The sequence below is a fragment of the Terrapene carolina genome, unplaced genomic scaffold, assembly GCF_002925995.2.
Source record: "Terrapene carolina triunguis isolate 2854851 unplaced genomic scaffold, T_m_triunguis-2.0 Scaffold21, whole genome shotgun sequence".
NCBI lineage: Eukaryota > Metazoa > Chordata > Testudines > Emydidae > Terrapene > Terrapene triunguis.
In genome coordinates, this window is record NW_020664372.1 from 42,161,995 (window position 1) to 42,175,778 (window position 13,784).

Below are 13,784 nucleotides of genomic sequence, written 5' to 3' on the forward strand. Positions count from 1 at the left end.
AAAAAAAAAAAAAAAAACCCACCCTTCCTCCACAAGCGCTGGAGGGAGGCCTGGGAGACGCAGGGGAAGCGCGGGGCCGGGGTGAGTGAGAGTCCGGCCTGGCCCCGAGCAGGCAGGACTCAGTCGGGCGGTAGGGAGAGGAGGGGGGTGGCCCGCGGGGCCAGGCGGCGGCTGTTCTCCCCCCTCTGGGCAGCAGGACTCGGGAGCAGCCGCTGCTGCAGCTCCCACTGCTGCGGGGGGAGGAAGCGGCTGATGGCCAAACTCGGCGGCTGCGGCGCCCGGGCCTGCTGCGGGGACCCAGCAGTGCGCACGCTGCGCCCAGCCCCTGGCCAGTCGCGTCTGGGCTGCTGCCCAGCTGGTGCAATCCCGCGGCGGCCCCGGAGTGGGGGCAGCAGGCCTCAGCCCCCCATCCCACTCAGGTCCCGCAGGGGAACGAACGGGGCTGGGCTGCTGATGCCTCCGCCCCGGGGCCGCCGCAGGATTGCACCAGCTGGGCAGCCCAGATGCGACTGGCCAGGGGCTGGGCGCAGCGTGCGCGCTGCTGGGTCCCCGCAGCAGGCCCGGGCGCCGCAGCCGCAGAGTTTGGCCATCGGCTGCTTCCTCCCCCCGCGGCAGTGGGAGCTGCAGCAGCGGCTGCTCCCGAGTCCCGCTGCCCAGAGGGGGGAGAACAGCCGCCGCCTGGCCCTGCGGGCCACCCCCCTACTCTCCCTACCGCCCGACTGAGTCCTGCCTGCTTGGGGCCAAGCCGGAGATTCACTCACCCCGGCCCCGCGCTTCCCCTGCGTCTCCGGGCCTCCCTCCAGAGCTTGTGGAGGGAGGAGGAATGGTGAACCTGGGGAAGAGGCGGGGATTCGGGGAGGGAGCCGGGGCGGGGGGGGGGGGCGAGCACTTCTGGGCTCTGGAGCATTTCCTTGTTTGTCCAGTGTCCCGACCGCACATCGGTCGGGATGCGGGACAAACAAGGAAATATCGGGACAGTCCTGATAAAATCGGGACGTCTGGTCACCCTAAAGCCGCGGACCGGCGGACCTCCCGCCAAAGGCAGCCTGACTGCCGTGCTTGGGGCAGCAAAAAAGCTAGAGCCACCCTTGCATCCAAGGCTAATTTTTTACTATATCTGGTGCTGTTTAAAATAGCCCTGCAATGTTTCCAAGGAATATAATAAAATAGTGTCTCAGTTTTGGTGAGAGCTAATCTACAGGTGATTTGATCCAGTAAAGTGAGACAGTTTTCAGACACTAGTTTGGGGAAACTCATTTATAACGTGGGCTATCTCTGCAGTCTCTCTCCCTCTCCACTAGATGCCAGTACAAGCCACTTGCATTCAGCAGGGGAATCTCTCAATCCTTTATTTCATTTAGTTACATTTTGTTAAACATAATTATCCTTGCACTTTAATCCCAGAGTGCAGCCATTTCTAACCAGAGCCATCATGGTAAATAGCTCAGACTGTCCTGCAATGCATGGTACTGATGAAGCAGAGTACAACATTGAGGATGAGAGATTCGGAATCGTTGCATGCAGACCTTTTGGGCAGTCTGCAATGCAGCACCATCTCTAAGAGATGTGACCAGATTGATTTCAAGTTAGTTCAGCGTAGGCTCCTCTTGCAATGTGTTCATCTCCCCATTAGATGTCGCTGCTGTGAGACAGATTCAGTTACAGATCCGTCAATGCTATACGGTAATATCCTTTACCTGGCCACAGGGCTGTCGGCAAGAGACACAGACTGTAAAGTTGTTGCAGTGCTGGCTAGAAGTGTCTGTGCAATGATCCTCTCCCATGAGAATTGACTGGGGATTACATTTAGTCAATGCAACGTTATGGGTAAACATTCCTTACGTGTCTGTCCTTACATCAATAGCTGTTTTATTTAATAAACCTAGAAGAGTGCTGCATGCACTGAACTACTATTTTATGTGTGTGTGTGTGAGTAAAATAGTGTCAAGCAGACTGTGGCTACATATAGATATAAATACTAAGTGGGTGAATATAGCTATATTTGTGGTGTCCAACCTTTTGAACGGGAGGGCTGAGCATATTATTTCAAAAACGCCAAGGGGCCACAATCAGTACTTAAGTATCAGGGGGTAGCCGTGTTAGTCTGTATCTACAAAAACAACAAGGAGTCTGGTGGCACCTTAAAGACTAACAGATTTATTTGGGCATAAGCTTTCGTGGGTAAAAACCTCACTTCTTCGGATGCATAGAGTGAAAGTTACAGATGCAGGCATTATATACTGACACATGGAGAGCGGGGAGTTACTTCGCAAGTGGAGAACCAGTGTTGACAGGGCCAATTCGATCAGGGTGGATGTAGTCCACTCCCAATAATAGATGAGGAGGTGTCAATTCAGTACTTAGAGGCAGATTCTCTCTACTGTTCCATCTCCTGTGTGCTGCCTGCGTGGAAAATGCATGCAGGTCCAATGCTAGGGATTCCACCAGCATACTGGTTTCATGAGGACAGGAAGGGGGAGTAACTAGACCATGTTGTGTTCTGGCTATCCCCAGCTGGTTTATGGTCTGTAAGGGACTGCTGCCTCCGGACTGCTCTAACTTGGACTGGAGTGGAGAATCAGGGACCTGTAACTGGGTGTTGGTTCTCATCTTCTCCTCTCTTGGGCTCTCCTGGGTGACTGTAGGGAGAGCATCTTTTGCAGAGTGCTCCCCTTGTCTTCAGTAGACCCAAATGCTCTCCAATCTTGCTTGTCCTGGGGCTTCCACAGCCCAGCAGGAAAGCAGGCAATGGAGCAGTCAGAGCTACGCTCCTTCCTCTGTGATGCAACAGGCAGCCAGCAGAGATGTCCTTGCAACCATAATTCCACTCTTTCTGCATATGTATTGTGACAGTCTTTCATTACATGAATAACCCTGGGAATCAGGGAGGTCTATAGATATGCATATGGGGACAGATTCTTGGCTGTGCCAAGGAAGGGGCTGGCTTTACATGTCACTCCAACATAAAGTAGAGTAGTCGGAGGACAGGAAGGGGGAATAGATAGATATCTAAATTTATGCTGGCTCACAACCGTCCATAGAGACATTTTGGCAGCCAAGAATCCCTAGAGCACAGGGTGCTGGGCCAGGTCCCCTATATTGAGCCTGGTAAGAAAAGTAGTATGGGAGCCTCTATTGTAGTGCTATATTCTCTGAGGATTCCCCGGCCATTTAAACCACGTTAAACTATGTGTTGCATGGAATTACATGAGATTAACACTTTATTGTAACAGAGAGCAGAATTCGGCCCTGAAAAAGTGTGTGCAAACGTAAATATTATTGTTATATAATATGTATATTACGGGGGTCCCCGGTACACATCTCCCCCTTATCCATTGTTTTAGATATCCATCGCTCATCAATAGGGGAATGTGTTCTGATTTGCATTGGTCCTGATCCACATATTTGTCATTTGCACAGATCGGGACTGATGAAAATTGGAACATGTTCCCCTATTGTACTGTACTGTATTTGCGTCCGCTGGCCATGTTCAAGGCTTATTACCTATAGAGGATGTTCTCCATGCTGATTAAGGAGACAGCAGGTGAAGGAAAGCCCGGTGTAAAGGAGTTTTGGAAGTCCTACAACATCTTGAATGGTGTGGAAAACATTGATGCATTGTGGGAAGAGGTCACTTCGCAATGTATGACTGGTGTTTGGCGTCGTGCATGGCCAGATGCTGTCCACAGCTTCGTGAGATTTGATGCCGTTCCTGCTCTCGAGCAAGAAATTGTCAAGTGGGTGAAGGGTGTCATACATCCTCCACCTCCTTGAAGATAAGAGTTGTTGGAGTCTCATACTGAGCAACTGACAAATGAGGAACTGATTGAGCTGGACCAACAACAGATATCCGCAGAAAGCAAGGACAGTGATGACGATGATGTAAGGCAGGAAGCCAGGAGTCTGACGACAAAGTTTCTCTCCTGTTTCTTTGGATTGCTGGATGAGATGATGAAAATCATAGAGCGGTGATCCTTTTCGTGAACGGTTTACCAAAGTCTCCAGGGCTCTCAGTGATGCAGTGGTTTGCTACAGGAAGCTCTGTAGTTCAAAAATTCATGTAGGGGAGCAGACATCGATAAAATCCTTTAAGACTTCTGCCACCAAAAAGCCAGCCCAAGAAAACTCAACCGCCACCCCTTCCAAAGTTTAGCATAATTGACACGATTTTATCCCATATTACTGTACTGTATTTACTGTATTAAAATGTTCTATGTGTTTGAACGGTGTTAGTAGGATCCTATGTTATTTTATTCAATCTTTTATGTGTAAAATGTGTACTGTATAAACCGTCATTGTAAAAAGGTACACTGTTTAGGTGAAAAGAGCATTGTCATAGGCGGGTGTGGTGAAGTTGTGAACGCATCCCCCTCACCCTTATTCCATTATTTCTTATGGGGAAAAAATTCCCCGGTATCTATCGTTTCGGTATCCATCGCCCTTTTCAAGAATGCAACCCAAATATATACAGGGGGGACCCCCCTGTACAGTAATGCCAAAAGCCCTTCATTCTGGCCTTATTGTCCTGGTTCTCTATAAACGTGGGAATGTACAGTCACCCTCTGCAAAAGTTTACAATCTAGGGCTTGATTCAAAGCCCATTGAAGTCAATGTTTTAATTATTTATTTATTTATTTATTTATTTTTCTGTTCACTTCAGTGGGCTTTGGATCAGGTCTTGATCCTGTAAATACTTACACATGTGAGCAGCCAGATTGAATTTAATGGGGTTACCCATGTGCATAACAGTTCATTCCTGATCCTGCAAATACATCTGCATGGGTAGACCCCGAAAGCCAGTGGGGTTCAATGTGTGCTCAGGGGCCAGCCTGTGAAGCTGCAGCACATCCGGGTGTAAGAGTACACACAGAAGGGAGAGTGAAGGTTGGTGACACTTCTTGTTAATTCTGTCTCATTTTAAATTTTTTTTTTTTTAAATATCCCTGTCTGGTTTCCTCTAAAACAGAAGTCCCCAACTGTGGCTCTCACTCCCCTAGGGAGGCGTGGAGGAACGTTCAGGGGAGCACGGCTAGGGCCGGAGCCAGCGTCCACAGGGGGCAGGGAGGGAGCACCACCCACCTCCGTTTTTGGCCCCAGCTACTGGCCCCGCGCCCAGGGCTCTGCACCCAGGACACCGGTACCGGTCCCAGGGCTCTACTCTCAGCCCCATGACCAGGGTCCCGCACCCAGGGCTCCGTGCCTGGTGCCCTGGCTGCCGGCCTCTGCTCCTGGCCCCAGCCTCAGCCCCCTTACCCCGTCTGCGTCCTCGCCTCACGGAGCCGCAGCCTTGCTCCCTGCCCCAACTTGGGGGGGGGGCGGGAGTGCAAGGTAAAAAGTTTGGAGACCACTGCTCTAAAATAATTTCAACCTTTGTATTTTTACTCTTTATTTTTGCGTGTAACCTTAGTCCTGGGAATCAGGTGAGTACAGTATAAAATTCCATTATATTTTTTCTTATTCCAGTATGTAATAAACACTAGCCTTTTCAATTTATTTTAATTCCCATTGTATGTAATCTTTTTTTCTCTTAAAAATAGTTATAGTAACCTCAGCCTTTTTGATTAACTCTTTTCTCATTTTTATTTTACAATGGCATTTTATCCCCAAAAGCCTCGCTACCTAATTGTGTTGATTTCCTTTTATAGTTTGTCTATATTTTTATTTTTAAATATAAACTATCACTGCCTAGCCATTCTTAAAGCTCCTTCTGCTCCAAAACCGAGAGATCGATTTCTACCTGCCGATCCAGGTGGGTAGTGAAGACAAGCCCTCAATTAGCAGTTCCCCCTGCTCCTGCATCGGGAACATATCATTGGAAGGAGCATGGCTCTGCTATGGCAATTCTTTGTTGGCACCAGTGGTCCAAATCAATGGTTCTTAACCAGGGGTACAAAGAGATCTTCCAGGGGTACATCAATTCATCTAGATATTTATCTAATTTTACAACAGGCTACATAAAAAGCACTTGTGAAGTCAGTACAAACTAAAATTTCATACAGATGATGACTTTATACTGCTCTATGTACTATACACTGAAATGCAAGTACAATATTTACATTCCAATTGATTTATAATTATAGGGTAAAAATGAGAAAGTAAGCAATTTATCAGTAATAGTGTGCTGTGACATTTTGTATTTTTGTCTGATTTTGTAAACAAGTAGGTTTTAAGTGAGGTGAAACTCGGTGTGTGCAAGACAAATCAGACTTCTGCAAGGGGTGCAGTAGTCTGGAAAGGTGGAGAAGAGCCAAGGGTGAGGTGGCGGCTCAGACACCTTAACTTCCAGTGGGGTTGGCTGACTGTGCCTCAAGGAGCTGTAATTTGCCTCTGATCTCAAGACTTTCCCCTAGTACTGAGCTTAGTTCGGGAGGGCTTGAGAGTGTAGCCTAGTATTTGACCACCTCAATCGGAATCTGTCCCTGAGAAGGGCCTCTCCCCAAACCTTCCCCCTGCAGCGCTGCTCATTAATAAACACGTAAAAGAAAAACATTCCTCAAGAGTATGAAAAAATGTTTACCTGCTTTAGCGGGGCCAAAGTTTTTGATTCCTCTAACTCCCCACCAGCTGCCCCCCTCCCTGCTGTGCAATGGGGTAGAATTACCCCCCCACCTTAATCACACACCCGGGATGGACAAGCTGGGGCGGGGGGAACCACGCACACCCGGGCCAGGGACTTTTCTTAGAGCGGGTGAAAGCCGGTTCCTCCCACGCCCGGGAACCACCAAAGGCGGACCCGTGCCAGCAGGGCGGAGGAGAGCTGGGTGCAAGGCAACCCAGCCCCGCTGCCGCCCGTCAGGGTGCACAGGGCGCTCCGTGCGGGGAGCAGGCTCCAGAGGCTGAGCCGCAGCGCACGTGGGCTCCGGCGCCCTGGCTGGCTAGCGAGTCACTTGGCGCAGTCATTACCCCCCAAAATTGCTGCCTGTCATTTGGCTGCGGCGCTCCTCACGCTTGCGGAGCAGCCCTTTCCCCGCTAGAGGGCGCAGCTAGCTCCCCCCGCGCAGCCAATGAGCTGCAGATAAGCAGGATCGGACGGCGCGAGCTTTTTTTTTTTGCCCGCTTTCCAGACGGTCACGTGCCTAGTTCTCTCGGCGGTGACGGCTGCGCTGCACGCGACTTCTCAAGGGCGCGCGCCGCTAGGGGGCGCCCTGGGCAGCTGGCGCGAGGCTTGTTGACCGAGCGGCGGTTGGTGGCGCGAGATTCTCTCGCGCCGTGTGTGACGCGTTCACAGGAAGAAGGGGGTGGGCGGGAGGAGCTGGGGACACCGAGGGGGGCGGGGGGAGAGTGCGGGCCGGGGCTGCCTGAGAGGAACGAAGCGGGCGGGAGGGGGAGCGCGATGTGAAGCCCCTACACGGCCCGGCCGGGCAGGCAGGCGGCGCCGCCTGGGAATGTGCGTCTGGCAGACGCGGCGACAGGTGAGCCATGGGGCGGCTGAGCGAGCGGGCCCCTTCCCCGCGCGGTGCATTCCGGCCCCCTGAGCGCCCGGCGCGTGGAGAGGCGGCCGGGCCCGCGGCCTGCCCCCAACTGCCAGTGACTCCGGCAGCGCTTCCCGGCGCGGCCCGCGCGCGCCCGCAGCCGCTGCAGGAGGCGGGTGTGGGGCGCGTAACCGCCCTCCCCCCGCCAGTTGCCCGCGCGGGGAGGGGTCGGCGGGGGTCGCGAGCTGCAACTTGCCCGGGTCCGGGCGTGCTGCTGTTAAACCTGCCTGTCTGGGTCACTCAGATCCCCCCCCGCACCCGTCCGTGTCACATGGGGCCGCTGCCTCAGACACAACACTGGCCAGGGCAGAGCCGGAGTGGTGCAGCCCGGATCCCAGCACAGGGGCAGTGCGGGGAGAAGAGCCCGTGGCACGGGCTAACCCCCCCCCACCCTCGCTCCCCGCTCCGCAGCACCCACACGTCCGGGCACCGAGCTAGAGCAGCGTGCGTCTGTCTGCGGTTTCCCAGCCTGTCTGTCACGGCGATGAGCCCGTGTAAGTGTGGCATAGCTGAAAGGAAGGGGTCTGCCTGTGGGAATACACGCTCGCAGTGTTTCAGTACACGCTCGGTGTGTTTCCTGACGCCGCTCTCCCCCGCTCACCCTGCTGCCTTGTTTTGCTACCGCCTTAGCAGTGAATCGACCCAGGATAGTAAGCAACAGCTGATGAGAAAAAATGCGCATTGTTACTCTTAAATTGGGGATTGTGGGAGCGAAGAGTGGTCAGTCTAGGTTTGTTGACTTAAATCGAACACTGCAAGATTTCATCGTTTTTAGTGTGTTGCTGCTGCTCATGTCTAAAATACTACCAAATAATGAAAGATAAAGATTCCTTGTGTGTGTTTGTAGATAAGATACAGATGTTTGTTCTTGAAGCACTTTTCCTTTCCTTTTTATTTTGTGTGTTGATTTAAGAGCCAGGTCTAATGTGAAAATTCAATTGCATAGTCCAAAAAAAGCAGGAGACTATTGATAGTAATTATGCTGTCCAAAATGTGTAGAAAAATAGAGATGGTTTAATTACCTGTAGCTGCCAGAGGTCATAGTTAACATAGAACTATTCCACAGACTAGCCTATTAAAAGTCAAGATAATTAACACACAAATCCAAAATCTCTGCAGATCTCTTCCTTTGCTATCTTGTCTCAAGTGTGTTGTTAGTGGCCCCACATCACATTGGTCTTTTGTTCTATCCCTTTCTTTCGCTGGATTATTTGACTGAATCTCTTAACTTGTTAGTGAATAATTCCTCCCTGTCAAACTGGAGGTCATTGGTAGGACAGCATTAGGAAACAAACTCCTTACAGCACCTGCCTTGTTCTTGGCTTGTGAATAATTAACGATTCTTAACTACTTTGCACATGTTTGTTTTTAAGGGGTAAGAATTCAGGTAGCAAAAAATGGTTTAACAAATATTTAGCGTCCTTGTAGTAAAATGTCTGACTTCTTTTGGATAGCACATTTGTCTTCAATGTTATTCAGTAGATCGCTGTTCCCTGTATTACTGGTCAAATATAGTAGTGATCAGGGCTTTCTGGATGGTGTATTTAATTTTCCCCTCCCATTGACCAATGAAATATAGGTATATTGTGGGGGGGATAACACTGTCTCTGGGCACTGGGCTTTAGGCTATTTTGCTGCTGACTCCCTTGACCTAGAAGGTACTGGTCTAGAGAAGGTTTCAGAGTGGTAGCCGTGTTCGTCTGTATCAGCAAAAAGAACGAGGAGTACTTGTGGCATCTTGGAGACTAACAAATTTATTTGGGCATAAGCTTTCGTGGGCTAAAACCCACTTCATCGGATGCATACAGTGGAAAATACAGTAGGAAGATATATATACATAGAGAACATGAAAAAATGGGTGTTGCCATACCAACTCTAACAAGACTAATCAATTAAGGTGGGCTATTATCAGCAGGAGGGGGAAAAAACTTTTGTAGTGATAATCAGGATGGCCCATTTCAAACAATTGACAAGAAGGTGTGAGTAACAGTAGGGGAAAAATTAGCATGGGGAAATAGTTTTTACTTTGTGTAATGAGCCATCCACTCCCAGTCTTTATTCAAGCCTAACTTAATGGTGTCCAGTTTGCAAATTAATTCCAATTCTGCAGTTTCTCGTTGGAGTCTGTTTTTGAAGTTTGTTTGTTGGAGAATTGCAACTTTTAGGTCTGTAATTGAGTGACCAGGGAGGTTGAAGTGTTCTCCGACTGGTTTTTGAATGTTATAATTCTTGACGTCTGATTTGTGTCCATTTATTCTTTTGCGTAGAGACTGTCCAGTTTGGCCAATGTACATGGCAGAGCGGCATTGCTGGCACATGATGGCATATATCACATTGGTAGATGTGCAGGTGAACGAGCCTCTGATGGTGTGGCTGATGTGAATAGGTCCTATGATGGTGTCCCTTGAATAGATATATGGACAGAGTTGGCAACTGGCTTTGTTGCAAGATAGGTTCCTGGGTTAGTGTTTTTGTTGTGTGGTGTGTGGTTGCTGGTGAGTATTTGCTTCAGGTTGGGGGGCTGTCTGTAAGTGAGGACTGGCCTGTCTCCCAAGATCTGTGGGAGTGAGGGATCGTCCTTCAGGATAGGTTGTAGATCCTTGATGATGCGCTGGAGAAGTTTTAGTTGGGGGCTGAAGGTGACGGCTAGTGGCGTTCTGTTATTTTCTTTGTTGGGCCTGTCCTGTAGTAGGTGACTTCTGGGTATTCTTCTGGCTCTGTCAATCTGTTTCTTCACTTCAGCAGGTGGGTATTGTAGTTTTAAGAACGCTTGATAGAGATCTTGTAGGCGTTTGTCTCTGTCTGAGGGATTGGAGCAAATGCGGCTGTATCTTAGTGTCATGTCAGATTTTTCATATGGTTACTGTTTTAGCTACTCTAAGGAACAAAAAGAGTTAGGCTAGTAAGTTTAAAAATAGGATTTGCAGCAGGTAGAGAAATTTAGTTACCACTGTGAGGCAAAAAAAAAAAAGGTAAATTCACTTGTCCTTGGCAGTTAGTGAAAGATAAATGTGCTTGATCCCACTATACATTTTCCCAATTTAATCTTTGCTAAATAGTAATAATTTTACAAAGGAGAATATTTTCCCCTCCTTGAATTAGATATTTGCACACACAAAAAATTAATGACAGGTATATTTTCCTTTCTGAGAGTTCCTGACTCCTATTAGCAGAAGTTTTGGGTAGTAGGTGTATAGGGACGGAACTAAATCTCATAATACTGAAAATTCTTCATTAAAGGAATACTATTGGGACCAGTCTGGTGGTAGTTCTGTGCTCTCCAGGGGGAGCAGCAGAATAAGAGGAAAGGGAGCAGAAAAAATGAGACTTGCCATGGAATTGTTCAGGGCCTTGAGGGAGAGCAACTTGAATGCAGAAAGAAATGGCCTGAGCACCATGCAAGGAAGATGATTTCTGTGGGACTCCGTGTAAATATATTATATGAGTTACTCTAGCTTTTTCATTGAAAAAAAATTACGTAGCACTTCCTGTACTTCATTGTGCCTATCTTCTCCATTTTGGAAAACAGACAATATTGCAATTGAAAATACTAATACTGTCAGGAATGGAGGATTCTTGTTATGTGCTGCCAGCTAAGTTTAAGGATGGTGCATTGGCAATCATGGTGTAGAAACCCAAAATAATATAGTGTGTGGGCCTGGGGGAGAAAGATTTGGTCTTTCCACTTGCCAGCTCCTTCAGAAGAAAGGAATGTACAAGATAGCTTTAAATTCCATGGGTTGGGGAGCGCATCCACTATAGGCCTCTGTTCTCAAAACTGACTGAAGAGTATCACTGCTTTGGAGTTGCACATTGTGGCTGTTCGATCCATCTGAGGGGTATCTGAAGCTTGGTATATCAATTGGAATGCTTCCTGATGAGCTTTCACTCTTTCTGATATAATTGACTAGCAGAGGCAGTCCACAGTCACATTGTGGATCACTGCAAAATTTGACTCTGAGGAGGCTAAAAAGTGGTGACTTGTGAAACTTAGGGCTTGTCTGCACTTACAGCTGCCTTGCTGTAGCGCTTAGTGAAGATGCTACCTATGCTGATGGAAGAGCTTCTCCTGTTGGGTGTAGGTACTCCACCTCCCCAACAGGTGGTAACTTTGTCTAGAAGCGCTGAGCAATGTAGATATATCAAAATAAGTTTGTAGTGTAGACCAATGCTTACTTTTCATTCTAAAGTTTTGAGTCTCTCACTTGGTAGTTTATGTATGCCACAGTCGTCCTGAGAATGTTTGTCAGAAACCAGACTGCTTTGCTATAAGAAAAGAGAGCTGACTGCACTACTTGGGTTTTTGGGTTTTGGGTCTTTGTATGTTGTTCACCATGTCTCCTAACCACTGATACCTGGTCGAATCACAACTCCTCTTATCTGGCTTGTCTGAATTCTGCTACCACCATTTCAGCTTCTTGATTTATGGAGGATAGGCGATTACAGTAATCCTGGCAATGGGGAAACTAATAGCAGATGAAAAAATACTGCATTAGGCACATATTCAAGCATGACCATTCTAGCAGATACAAAGAGATTGCCTTGGATCCCAGAATTTGAGGGATCCCGTGAGCACATGCACTCATCCCTCAAGCTTCTACCCAACCTAGCATTGAGGGTATAAACAGCTCCACTGCTCCATAATGGTCCCCAGTTCCTTTCCTTGTATTTCAGCAAAAGCAAAAACTTTCCTTTTTTTTAAACTTTTTTTTGGTCTTACTGCAACTTGTGTTATTAATGATTTTGTTGGGGGGCAAAGGAAAGGGAATTAATTTAGAGCTTCAGATTATGTTATTGTTGCTGTCAATGGTGGATCCAGTTTAGAAGAAGATGAAATTTCTCTAAAAATGTTGTTCTTGCACTCACAATTTTCCTTCATCAAGTGATCATGAATAGTGACTTCTCTTGGCTATGACCTGGGAGGTGTGCATGTCTTTTCCCCATTGAGCACAGAAAATCCGTCTCTTTTAATGAAAGAGGCTGTGAAATACGGTTTCAAGAAAGTCTCCTGTTAAAGGGGACTGTCCCAGCACTAATGTGGCTCAGAAAATCATAATGCCAAAGCTGCAGTGGTTTTACGGGCTGAAAGCATTTACACAAAAGAAAGATCAGTCCATATATCCTCTTCTAAAGAGCACCAGAGACTCTGGGAGTTGGGAAGGGTGCAACTGGCTTCCTCCTAGTGGCTCTGTGCTAGGAGGGAGAGCTCTGCTAGCATTTGGGCATGTGGATTGGCCTGTGAGGTCAGTCTCCCTAGAGCAGGGGTTCTCAAACTGGGGGTTGGGACCCCTCAGGGAGTCACGAGGTTATTATAGGGGGGTCGCGAGCTGTCAGCCTCCACCCCAAACCCTGTTTTGCCTCCAGCATTTATAATGGTGTTAAATATGTGTTTATAAATAAAAAAGTGTTTTTAACGTATAAGGGGGGTTGCACTCAGAGGCTTGCTATGTGAAAGGGGTCACCAGTACAAAAGTCTGAGAACCCCTGCCCTAGAGCCTGGGAGTCCTGCTTCCTCAGATCTGGGCCACTTGGTACTATCTCTGCATATCGACTGTGGAATTCATTCTTAGGACCCTACTGGATGGGTTGGCAGAAGAGGTGGACTGTCCTTTGCACTGAACCCAGTGATACCAAAATTGTTATTTCTTCTTAGAAGACTTTGGGAAGAATAAGATATGCAGATGGCAGCATGCCTCATAGCTCCAGATGATTGTAAGGTCCTCCTTAAAGGTGTCCTGCAAAGATGGGTGGTTGGCAGTTTGTGCCATTTGGGTGTGATGCATGTTTGTTTGTTTCTGCTGTATTATGTAAAAAGTGGTATGTAAGATTTGTTTTATCTGTTTGTGTTTTACAATAGAAATTTGGGTCACGGGTGGTTTTCTTGGACTGGAGAGCTGGTAAGACTGACAGATAAAACAGTAGTAAAATCAGATTGAGAGCAGAAGCCATTTTTATTCAGACTATATTTAAAGAGATGCTGTTGAGTTGTATTTCTGGAATTGTCCAATTTAAAAACTGCTTCTAATAAAGCAGCCTTTAAATATTATAAGAATGGCCATATTGGATCAGACCAATGGTCCATCTAGCTCAGTATCATGTCTTCTTACAGTGGCCAGTGCCAGACGATTCAAAGAGAATGAACAGAACAAGGCAATTATTGAGTGATTCATCCCTTATCTAGTCCCAGCTTCTGGCAGTCAGAGGCTTAGGGATACCCAGAGCATGGGGTTGCATTCCTGACCATTAGGGATGTAAATATCCATTTAAAGCAACAGAGAGTCCTGTGGCACCTTTAAGACTAACAGATGTATT

The 13,784-nt window shown here is 47.9% G+C and overlaps 1 protein-coding gene across 3 annotated transcripts in view; it reads left to right on the forward strand.

Moving 5' to 3' along the window:
• Nucleotides 1-7,335: 7,335 nt before the first annotated feature.
• The window catches only part of REV1 (REV1 DNA directed polymerase), a 94,556-nt gene continuing 88,107 nt past the window's right edge, over nucleotides 7,336-13,784 (forward strand). For 2 of the 3 annotated variants that reach the window (XM_024213552.2, XM_024213570.2), the window contains exon 1: nucleotides 7,336-7,412. The gene's annotated coding sequence lies outside the window, so the exon portion shown is untranslated. The remainder of the gene's footprint in view (nucleotides 7,413-13,784) is intronic. The other variant, XM_024213560.2, reaches the window with a different exon arrangement.